At 39.1% G+C, this 11,475-nt stretch overlaps 1 long non-coding RNA gene across 7 annotated transcripts; it reads left to right on the forward strand.

Annotated features, from left to right (window-relative positions):
- Positions 1–606: 606 nt before the first annotated feature.
- Positions 607–10,708, forward strand: LOC106676029 (uncharacterized). 7 transcript variants are annotated; one of them, XR_013096514.1, is made up of 9 exons: positions 607–707; positions 913–3,069; positions 3,322–3,360; positions 3,536–3,655; positions 3,798–3,959; positions 7,787–7,900; positions 8,618–8,775; positions 9,203–9,260; positions 10,214–10,708. It is a non-coding gene; the product is annotated as an uncharacterized LOC106676029 (long non-coding RNA). The 7 variants fall into 7 exon arrangements; XR_013096518.1 differs by lacking the exon at positions 607–707 and having other exon boundaries at positions 755–2,371; positions 2,913–3,069; XR_013096517.1 differs by lacking the exon at positions 607–707 and having other exon boundaries at positions 757–2,371; positions 2,908–3,069.
- The last annotated feature ends 767 nt before the right edge of the window (positions 10,709–11,475 follow it).

Genomic DNA, 11,475 nt, shown 5'->3' on the forward strand with positions numbered 1-11,475 from the left:
TCCAGTCTTTTACTGACCTGTTGCCCCTGCAGGTTGGTGAAATGCAGGATTAGCTGCATAATGTCCTCTGCAAAAAAAAGATGGAAAGTGCTCACAGGGCTGCTGATCCTATACGAATTGCATAATGGGTTGGTCCTGGGGTTAAAATGGGGGGAGGAAAAAATGGCAGGACCTCTTCGTGTGTGGGTTGCCACATGATTTCTCCATTTTTAGATCTCCACTGGCCATCCTCCAGTCTTGTCTCTTCCTCCTGCTCTTCTTCCTCCTTCTCCTTCTCCTCCTCCGCACATGAGCTGCAAAGCTCCTCGGTGCCTGGCAAAAATTCTTCTTCGCTGTCAGAAGTATCTCCACTGCTTGTGGAGAGTGCAAAACTGCAGCAACAGCCTCCTCTAAACTGAGTGCACGCTTCATTGTGTCTGTGCAGAAATGACCACTCAGACCAGGCTGCAAAGTATTCTCATAGACTTCAAAGGTGCACCTGAATAAACATGCTATACCATACATCCAATAAGAGAGAGGAGGCACACTCTTGATCAAGAAAAAACATAAGCGCACGCCTTTGATCTCTCTCCCCCCCCCCCCCCCCCCCCCCCCCCCCTTCCTCTCTCTCTCTCTCTCACACACACACACACACACACATGCACATACATACATACACAATACCATTTTATGGTGGTTAGCTGTTTTATTGTCATGCATTTTACAAGGTAAGATAACCATGTCCTGCATTCAAAACCACTGAAAATGTCTATGGTGGTGCTGTGCCTAATATTGTGCTGGTGTATGCTGGGTAATCGCACAGCTAGCGACTGGGTGACTTTATTCACCCGCTTCGGCTGTTGTCAGTCCATATCCCCTAGATATGGACCATCTCCTGCTAGATTGTTCAGAAGGTTGTTATCATCCATCCAGATGGAGGATCACTAACAGGAGCGTGGGAAGACTCCAGAATCCACTCTGGCTGCAATCCGGTGGATACAGGAGTGTGTACAGGTAAGACCGTTTAAACGGACAGCATTTATAGAATGACTATTAAAAGTCAGACCAGCGAGTGTCAATAATGTTAATGTGGTTATGTTAGTAATACACCGAGTGCTAATATAACAGCTTTAAGATGCATTTGTAGATGTTATTACGTGTTTTACCGTCTTTATGGTGCTAGCTTAAAGTTACGGTGTAAACGTTAGCTTATATTGGAGTAAAACTGTTACTGTTTAAACGATGTTAGCACAGAAATATTAGCTTCTGTCATGACTGACGAAGTTACTAGTTAATAAAGTTTCCAGTAAAGTGTTTAATCGCAGCCACAGACTGACAGCAAATATCTCGATTAGCTTCAGTGCATCTGTAATAAATATGTGCAAGTTTCAGTGCTTCGTTTAAACTGTATGATACTTATACTGACCCAGGGTCAGTGTAAAATACAATCCTAGCTGTGTGAACAAAGCCTGGCTCCTTTAATCCTGCATGAAAAACCTCAGGATGCAGGCTATTATTACTCTTTCCTGCTGGCACACCTGTCACACCTGAGAGTCAGCTAGAAACTTACAGTGACGTGGACATCATGCAAAGACTGCCAGACTCTGTAATACTGCAAATGATCAGTGACTCAAGTTAACACTAAACTTTAAACGGTACCTCTGTGTCTCTGTGTGCTGAACATTTAGGATTGAGTCAGGCTGCATCTGTGTTAGTCCTCTGACAGACTGGTGACCTGTCCAGGTGTGCTCTACCTATGACTACTGGGACAGGCTCTAGCTCCTGTAATAGAAATTTTATGTTATTCTCATTTAAAGCATTTAAGTGCTTATGCATATGCTTAGTTGTGACACTGTTATAGACTGTTCAATGAAGGTTTCTAAAACTAGATGAACTTACTTCAGCAGTTTGAGAAAACAACTCCCTTTACAGGTGCTGATAACGTCAAGGGCACAAAACAGCATAACCATTGATCCGTTAGGTTTCATAGCGAGACACGTGAAGTGGCAGAGCTGACATGACTGAACTGTGATGTTTGATGTGTGTTTGCTCTCCTGTGCACAGTAATAAATAGCATGATCACAGCTCTTTCTGTGTTGCAGACTTTATTTAAAAAATTCCATGACATCTACTATAACTGAACCAACCTGGTGCTCTTCATTTATGGAGGCTGTTGAGTCTGAATGTTGGATGTTGTGTATCTCGTGTTCTCTGGGCTTTGTTGTCCTCAGTCTTTTTGCAGGATCAGAAAACAAAACCGGGAGGCGCGTAAATGTTTCTTCTCCATGATGTTTCTTCAAATGTTTCTTCTGGATGATGATATGACCGTGACACGGGATGCCACCTTTGGTCTTGTGACGAAGCAAAGCTCAGGAAGAAGTGTGATTAAATGGTACCCACATGTTGAGAAGGATGTACAGGGCACCTGCAGCCAAATCCAAGCTTCAGCTTAGTTGTAGTTGCAGAATGCTATAGGACTGAGACATCTAAGGCATCAAATGTTTGATTAAACGGATGAAAAAGAGAAGTTTTTTCCCTATAATTATCACTTCTTAAAATCTGTAGCAACTTCAAGTCTGTCAGCATGCTGAGCATGCTCAGAATGTGACAATATATTTTTGTTCAATATTTAATTTCTTTCAGTTGCAATTGTTAAATGAAAAAATATATATTCTTATAATTTAGCAAACGAATTTATAAAAAAAAAATACATATATCTGTATTAGTTTTAGTAAATTAATTTGACACCTGTATTGAAAATACCATATTGTATTCATACAGAATCAGTATGGTATCATTGTTTGTCTGTTCACTGATTGTTGAAGCTAAGAGCTACTTTGATCTGTTTAGATCTAAAGTATCCAAAGTTGAGTTCTAATGTTTCTTCACCCCTGTGTGTGTGATATGTGATTTCCTACATGCTGGCAGAGCAGAGCAGCAGTTTGTGCTCACAGATGGTGACGGTGTGGAGAGACGGTGGTATTTCCTCAGAAGAACCAGCAGAGTCACAAAGGACACCAGTCCATCTCACCACCTTGACTTGCTGACTGATGTTCGTCTACACTGCACAGAGGAAATCAACTGACCGAGGTTTGTCCAGTGACGTGTTATGAAATGTATATTTGTTTTATGCTTACAGATATGTTTTTCTTGACAGAGGCTCTGCAGAGGTTAGACAAAGCAGAGAAAACATGTGCTTTACATTTTACTGTGATTTATTGAGATATTTGTTGCCTGATGTTCAGCAGGAATGGAGAAATAGAATCAAAGGGAGATGTTTTTCCTGTTTTTGTAATGATGTAAGTAAATCTTCAATATTATTTATTTGCTTGGTTATATTAGGAGCGTTTCTGAGTGAGGGGGAGAGGAGTCATCATCCAGGTAAAGTGACGTGGATCAGTGGATACACTTGTCTCCCCTTTAAAGGAGACGATCCAAGTCATCCTTAAATGTTAGCGCTTTCAAATACACAAACATTTTTAAAGGACAAAAATGAACATCCAACTTTGACTGTAATACAAAATAAATCTTTGCATGTGTGTTTTCAAACTCTCAGATGGGCAGTATATCAGTCTTGGACTGTCTAACCTGCCGGAGCAGCACTGAATGACCACCGCACGAGCATGTTCCTGCAACATTCAGCATCTGATCCTTCATCTGTGTGCTTCTGCTTTTGGTAAGTAGAGTTACCCAACTCCAGTAACTCTAAACACATGCCATCCATTTCTAACGGCCTGGTTACTTCCTGTCAGTTACTTTAGAAACCATGTGGTCACCTGACCTAACACTGTTTCTTCTTCTTCTCCTTAATGTTGAAGTGTCAAATGTCAAACAGCTGGAGAGGAAACTACACCAGTGTACTGGGATGTTTCAGCAACACGTGCCAGATGCTGTTCCTTCATGGTGACATCACCAGAGACAGTCCCGCCAACCTCAGGACCCATTGATTATGATGATCTGATCCATCAAACCCCCAGCAGGTGAACTTTATTCATGACATAACACCGCAACAATGTAAAAAATTAAACAGCAACAGTCTAAATGTAAAGTGCATTCTAAAGTCCTCTTCAATAAATTGTATGCAAAGAGTCATTCAGGTCACTACAGAACCCAGAGTCTTCATCATTAAATCTCTGGTTGCTTCAATTTTTCTATCCTATATCAGATATTTTAAAGGTTATCTTAGGTAAAGTTCCATTGTCATGGTGAGGCAAAGTGCTTTATGTGTGTGTGTGCCCGTGTCATGAACGGCTATAAAAGGCCTATAATTAAAGAACAAAGCGGGGTTTGAGTTCGAGTTGCGGCAGACTGTCACTACTTGTAAATGGAACGCAGCCTTCCTACGGCGGACAGCTAATAACAGGAATCGGACGCGGTCCAGCCAAGTCCACAGCAACCACCATAGCAACCGCCTAGCATGACCTTAAAAACATATTCTGTCTTCATAACTATCAAAATCGTGAAATGATTTGCAAAGTGTGAAAGTGTTACAGCTGCAGAGAGCTATGGCGGTATCTATGGAAGCTGTTTACATAGCTAATAATATACGATGTAACCATGGAGACAGTCAGTCACTTGAGCTAGCGGTGCATGTTTACTACAGTGAATAAGGTGATTGAGTGCACAGCGTCCACACTCTGCAGGGGGTAAAGACATTACTTCAATATTGTTTTATATTGATATATATTAGCCTTCTGTTGACCATCACCTCAGGTTCACCATTACAGTTTCAGATTACAGATGCACACTGTCTAAACACATTCAAAAACTCATGTCTCAGAAATAAGCACAGCTGTTCATGTTTGTCATTAGAGTTTTATTTGTAAGAAAATTATGAACTTCATATTGTGCATTAAATAAAAGAACATTTCACAACTCTGAGTCAACAGAAACAGGTAACAGAAATGTCTCTAATGTGTACAGTGTAGTGTAAGCATTAAAAGATCATAAAGGAAAAACTAACATTTATGTGAAACTAATTGTAATAAAAAATGAGCAGGTGCTTTATAGATTTAAAAGAAAGAATCTGAAAACAACACTTTTTTGGTCTAAGTGATCAAAGTAGAAAACAGAACTGATGTTCAAGAACAAACCGTAGCTGCACTAATATTACACATCTCGATCGTTGTACTGAACAGACATGTTGCTTTTAAAACCACATGCAGTGTGTGACCATGACTGTTCACTGAGACCATGAACGCCACTTCGCTGAAGCATTCTTCTTCTTCTTCTTGCCATTAAATTGGAAGCAGAAGCAGCACGAGCTGATTTGATCTACTGAAAGGAAAAAGCAGAACATCTGAGTTGAAACCAGTCAGCTGAAATCATTAAGACAGGAACAAATTCAATGCAGTGTCTCAAGTGGCTTAGCCTGTTACAACTGTTGATACAAGCTAAATACGGTTAACACACAGTGTCAGGGAGCTCCAGTGTGGGAACTAGTGGCTTTAGGTTTGTAGTCATTTAACTTTCATCCATTCATTCATTTAATTCAGGAGGAAGAAATGCCAGGTTGGTGCAGGCTGGTTACATGCATTTGGTCCCATGCTGTCTTTAATTAAATGACTTGGTTCATTTTATGGCTGGGCTGTATGTGGGGTTATATCATGTTATTTGGGCAGGAGTACCTGTCCCCTGTTAGACTTAGAAAGTTTCTCCATAAGTAGAGTTTCTAACTCTTCTAGCACATCTGTGGCTGACAGCTTTTTGGTGGCTCTTTTTACCCCACACTGGTTGTGAGTGTGTAAATAGCCCCACTAGTTATTTTGGGTTGCAGTTAACTAGGGAGGAAGGGGTGGGTATGCCATGATTAGGTGAATAACAATTATATGTGATACATAAATTTCACAATGCATGCATATATCTCTATCAATTAAACCTGGCCTGAGGGCTGCCATTTTTTACATTCAGTTATTTCTCTTAGAAATGTTGGAACTAAATAATGAATGTGTTACAGTTAAAGTGAAACACTGGTCAGTGTAAATGGCTCATTGGGACACAGAAACCTTTAAATTAAACCTGATATCTAGTGTCAAACAATATCAAAGCTGTAAAAGATGTTTACATTCAGAATTTATAAAACTATGATTGTAAATAAATTCAAACAAGTGAGCTTTTCTCTTTGTGCTGAATATCAACACTGTGGTTTCTTAGACTGTAAGCTGTACTTTAGTGCAACCAGTTGCAGAAGCTGCCACTCCAAATGTCTTTTGATAACAAGAAAAAAATACCTTTTCAGTACACGGCCTGAAGTTCTTCTCCGAAATCTTCTGCAATCGGCTTTGTCTGCTGGTTTGAAGACAATAAACCACAAAAAAGATGATTTAGTCACTTTGTCTGCGTCATGCAGCTCGAATGTGTCGTGTAACGATGTTGAATAGCCGTCGTTATCCCTCTGCTTTGAGCCTTTTATCAAAAGTTACAGCTAACTTCATGAAGTTGTACAAAAAGGCTTCATTTCGCCGAGACAGTGCGTTTCTGACTATTACATGCATTTGAATGGAGTTCTTGCACGAAACAAAGTATAAGTTTTCATTATGTGAATAACTTGTATTTTACACTGACCCTGGGTCAGTATCAACTTCATGAAGACAGCTGTAACTTTTGATAGAGGACTCACACACACACATATTTATGGCTTTGCCTTATAGAATTCAGCATTTGAGCTAAGATTTTCAAGTTATTCACAAATTGAAAACCTATACTTTGTGTCGGGCGAGAACTCCATTCAAATGCATGTAATAGCGAGAAACGCACTAACGTGGTGAAATAAAGCGTTTTTCCATAAACTTCATAAAGACAGCTGTAAATTTTGAGAGAAGACTCACACACACATTGGGGGGATATTGAAGTCTATAAGATAAAGCCATGAATATGTTTGTCTGAGTCTTCTATCAAAAGTTACAGCAAGCTCTATGAAGTTGATGAGAAACGCGTTTCTCACTGTTACATGCATTTGAATTTAGTTCTTGCCCGACACAAAGTATAGGTTTTAATTTGTGAATAACTTGAAAATCTTAGCTCAAACAGCTGCAAAACCTATTTCCTGAGCACTGAGATGCTGAATTCTATAAGGCAAAGCCATAAATATGTGTGTGTGATTCTTCTATCAACAGTTACAGCTGTCTTCTTGAAGTTGATACTGACCCAGGGTCAGTGTAAAATACAATCCTAGCTGTGTGAACAAAGCTTGGCTCCTTTAATCCTGCATGACAAACCTCAGGATGCAGGTTATTATTACTCTTTCCTGCTGGCACACCTGAGAGTCAGCTAGAAACTTACAGTGACGTGGACATCATGCAAAGACTGCCAGACTCTGTAATACTGTGAATGATCAGTGACTCAAGTTAACACTAAACTTTAAACAGTACCTCTGTGTCTCTGTGTGCTGAACATTTAGGATTGAGTCTGCATTGACTTTATTTATTGAGACTTTAATGTGCTAAAAGCAGGTTGAAGACAGCTCAGAAACATTTGAAGATTAAAATTTAGCATTATGGCTGCTGGTGGTTTGTAAAGCCTATACTCAGCTGTAGTTTTTGTTACTAATTTATGTTTGTTGTTGTTTAACACAGATTTCAGAAGAGCAAATATGCTTAATAGTTTAACTAGATTTCATTTGTCAGTGTGGGACTGCTGAGTCACCTGAAGAACTCATTTCATTCATTCTCCACATGATGTTCATATACAGAAATGTTTCACAGGAACTGGTTCCTCCCAAACTGTGAACTAGTGTGTTTCCATAGATTATCTCTGTATGAATGTACTTTTAAATGAAGGCAAGTGTTTGTCCTTTTTTGTTCCTCAGTTACAGTACGTGATATCTTGATATCAGGCGGTCAACACTGGGGGAAGACAAGAAGCAGACGTACTTCCAAGAGGGAGCTGCAGTGAGGACACAGCCAGGTCACTGAGGTCAGAGGTCAGAATCTGAAACAGCTCAGGTTTATATTTTAGGGGTTATAAAAAATCAAAATGTATTTATGAAGAAACCTTTAAATAATAGTCATAATTATGATTACTATAAGAAATATCAAACATTTAAGTGGATTTTCTGTTACACATGTTGTATTAGCCCTGCAATAAACTGGCAGCCTGTCTTTGTCCTGTATCAGCTGGGATAGGCTTCATCCTCCCGCAACCCTGAATTGTATTCCAATTATGTAATCTGATCATTTACAAACTCAAGGTATCTAATCAAAATGTAAGTAATAATTATAAAATGGGAAAGCAGAAATAAGTGTGACATAAATGTAAATGTGTTAGCTGACATAGAGGACAGCTACATGTAGTCTGAAAAACCTTTGTTGTCAAGTTTGCAGGTATATCAGCACGAGACATTCTTACATAGAAGAGTCTGTTAAAGTCTCTAACTCAGCGAAGCATTATTGGTCCCGTCTGTTTGGATAAATATAGTAAGTTGATGTTTGTCCATTTATTGACACATTTTCTTAAGTGCTTATCCAGTTCAGGATCACAGTGGAGCTGCAGCTGGATATGTTCATTAAATAAACCTTACAAAAGTTAACAATAAACCTGCATCCATGTACGTTGTTGTCCACAGGATAAGAAAATCAAACTGGAACACTGTGGAACATGTTAATAAATGTTTGTGTGTTTATGCCTGTGTCTTTCACAGGAGGCGCTGGAAGGTTTCCCTAATAGTTCCTGGTGAATCAAAGCAGAACCATAAAGGTTGCTGGATTGCATGATGGCCTTACCCCTGAGCAGTCATCCTGTTAAAGGAGGAACCAGTTAGAAGCTGTTTTCAAAGTAGCTGAGCAGATTTCATCTCAAGTAAGCGATTAACTGTTTGTTCATCTGTTCTGCCACTTAAAGAGCATTTAAGGACGTCTTTTGAGTGTCCAGCTGAATTAATTCTACTGGCTCTCATGGTCATTTGTTATTATAGACATATTTTTCATGTTCATCCAGCTATTTAGTAAATTCTATCTATTTAGTAATATCCGTCAGCTATAAAATGTAATATAAATATAAAAAATATCTAAATATCTCCTGCACTTTATATTTTAATGATGTAAGTCTGTTATCGTGTTACATTAGCATTCCTCACATATCAATGAGATGCTGTACAGTACAATCCTACTGACGCAGCAGAGGGATAACGACGGCTATTCAACATCGTTACACGACACATTCGAGCTGCATGACACAGACAAAGTGACTAAATCATCTTTTTTATGGTTTATTGTCTTCAAACCAGCAGACAAAGCCGATTGCAGAAGATTTCGGAGAAGAACTTCAGGCCGTGTACTGAAAAGGTATTTTTTTCTTGTTATCAAAAGACATTTGGAGTGGCAGCTTCTGCAACTGGTTGCACTAAAGTACAGCTTACAGTCTAAGAAACCACAGTGTTGATATTCAGCACAAAGAGAAAAGCTCACTTGTTTGAATTTATTTACAATCATAGTTTTATAAATTCTGAATGTAAACATCTTTTACAGCTTTGATATTGTTTGACACTAGATATCAGGTTTAATTTAAAGGTTTCTGTGTCCCAATGAGCCATTTACACTGACCAGTGTTTCACTTTAACTGTAACACATTCATTATTTAGTTCCAACATTTCTAAGAGAAATAACTGAATGTAAAAAATGGCAGCCCTCAGGCCAGGTTTAATTGATAGAGATATATGCATGCATTGTGAAATTTATGTATCACATATAATTGTTATTCACCTAATCATGGCATACCCACCCCTTCCTCCCTAGTTAACTGCAACCCAAAATAACTAGTGGGGCTATTTACACACTCACAACCAGTGTGGGGTAAAAAGAGCCACCAAAAAGCTGTCAGCCACAGATGTGCTAGAAGAGTTAGAAACTCTACTTATGGAGAAACTTTCTAAGTCTAACAGGGGACAGGTACTCCTGCCCAAATAACATGATATAACCCCACATACAGCCCAGCCATAAAATGAACCAAGTCATTTAATTAAAGACAGCATGGGACCAAATGCATGTAACCAGCCTGCACCAACCTGGCATTTCTTCCTCCTGAATTAAATGAATGAATGGATGAAAGTTAAATGACTACAAACCTAAAGCCACTAGTTCCCACACTGGAGCTCCCTGACACTGTGTGTTAACCGTATTTAGCTTGTATCAACAGTTGTAACAGGCTAAGCCACTTGAGACACTGCATTGAATTTGTTCCTGTCTTAATGATTTCAGCTGACTGGTTTCAACTCAGATGTTCTGCTTTTTCCTTTCAGTAGATCAAATCAGCTCGTGCTGCTTCTGCTTCCAATTTAATGGCAAGAAGAAGAAGAAGAATGCTTCAGCGAAGTGGCGTTCATGGTCTCAGTGAACAGTCATGGTCACACACTGCATGTGGTTTTAAAAGCAACATGTCTGTTCAGTACAACGATCGAGATGTGTAATATTAGTGCAGCTACGGTTTGTTCTTGAACATCAGTTCTGTTTTCTACTTTGATCACTTAGACCAAAAAAGTGTTGTTTTCAGATTCTTTCTTTTAAATCTATAAAGCACCTGCTCATTTTTTATTACAATTAGTTTCACATAAATGTTAGTTTTTCCTTTATGATCTTTTAATGCTTACACTACACTGTACACATTAGAGACATTTCTGTTACCTGTTTCTGTTGACTCAGAGTTGTGAAATGTTCTTTTATTTAATGCACAATATGAAGTTCATAATTTTCTTACAAATAAAACTCTAATGACAAACATGAACAGCTGTGCTTATTTCTGAGACATGAGTTTTTGAATGTGTTTAGACAGTGTGCATCTGTAATCTGAAACTGTAATGGTGAACCTGAGGTGATGGTCAACAGAAGGCTAATATATATCAATATAAAACAATATTGAAGTAATGTCTTTACCCCCTGCAGAGTGTGGACGCTGTGCACTCAATCACCTTATTCACTGTAGTAAACATGCACCGCTAGCTCAAGTGACTGACTGTCTCCATGGTTACATCGTATATTATTAGCTATGTAAACAGCTTCCATAGATACCGCCATAGCTCTCTGCAGCTGTAACACTTTCACACTTTGCAAATCATTTCACGATTTTGATAGTTATGAAGACAGAATATGTTTTTAAGGTCATGCTAGGCGGTTGCTATGGTGGTTGCTGTGGACTTGGCTGGACCGCGTCCGATTCCTGTTATTAGCTGTCCGCCGTAGGAAGGCTGCGTTCCATTTACAAGTAGTGACAGTCTGCCGCAACTCGAACTCAAACCCCGCTTTGTTCTTTAATTATAGGCCTTTTATAGCCGTTCATGACACGGGCACACACACACATAAAGCACTTTGCCTCACCATGACAATGGAACTTTACCTAAGATAACCTTTAAAATATCTGATATAGGATAGAAAAATGAAGCAACCAGAGATTTAATGATGAAGACTCTAAAACCCACTGTCTTGACAAAATAAAGCGTTTTTGAACAACTTCATATAAATCGCTGTAACTTTTGATAGAAGACTCAGACAAACATGTTTATGGCTT

The sequence above is a fragment of the Maylandia zebra genome, unplaced genomic scaffold, assembly GCF_041146795.1.
Source record: "Maylandia zebra isolate NMK-2024a unplaced genomic scaffold, Mzebra_GT3a scaffold19, whole genome shotgun sequence".
NCBI classification, from domain to species: Eukaryota; Metazoa; Chordata; class Actinopteri; order Cichliformes; family Cichlidae; genus Maylandia; species Maylandia zebra.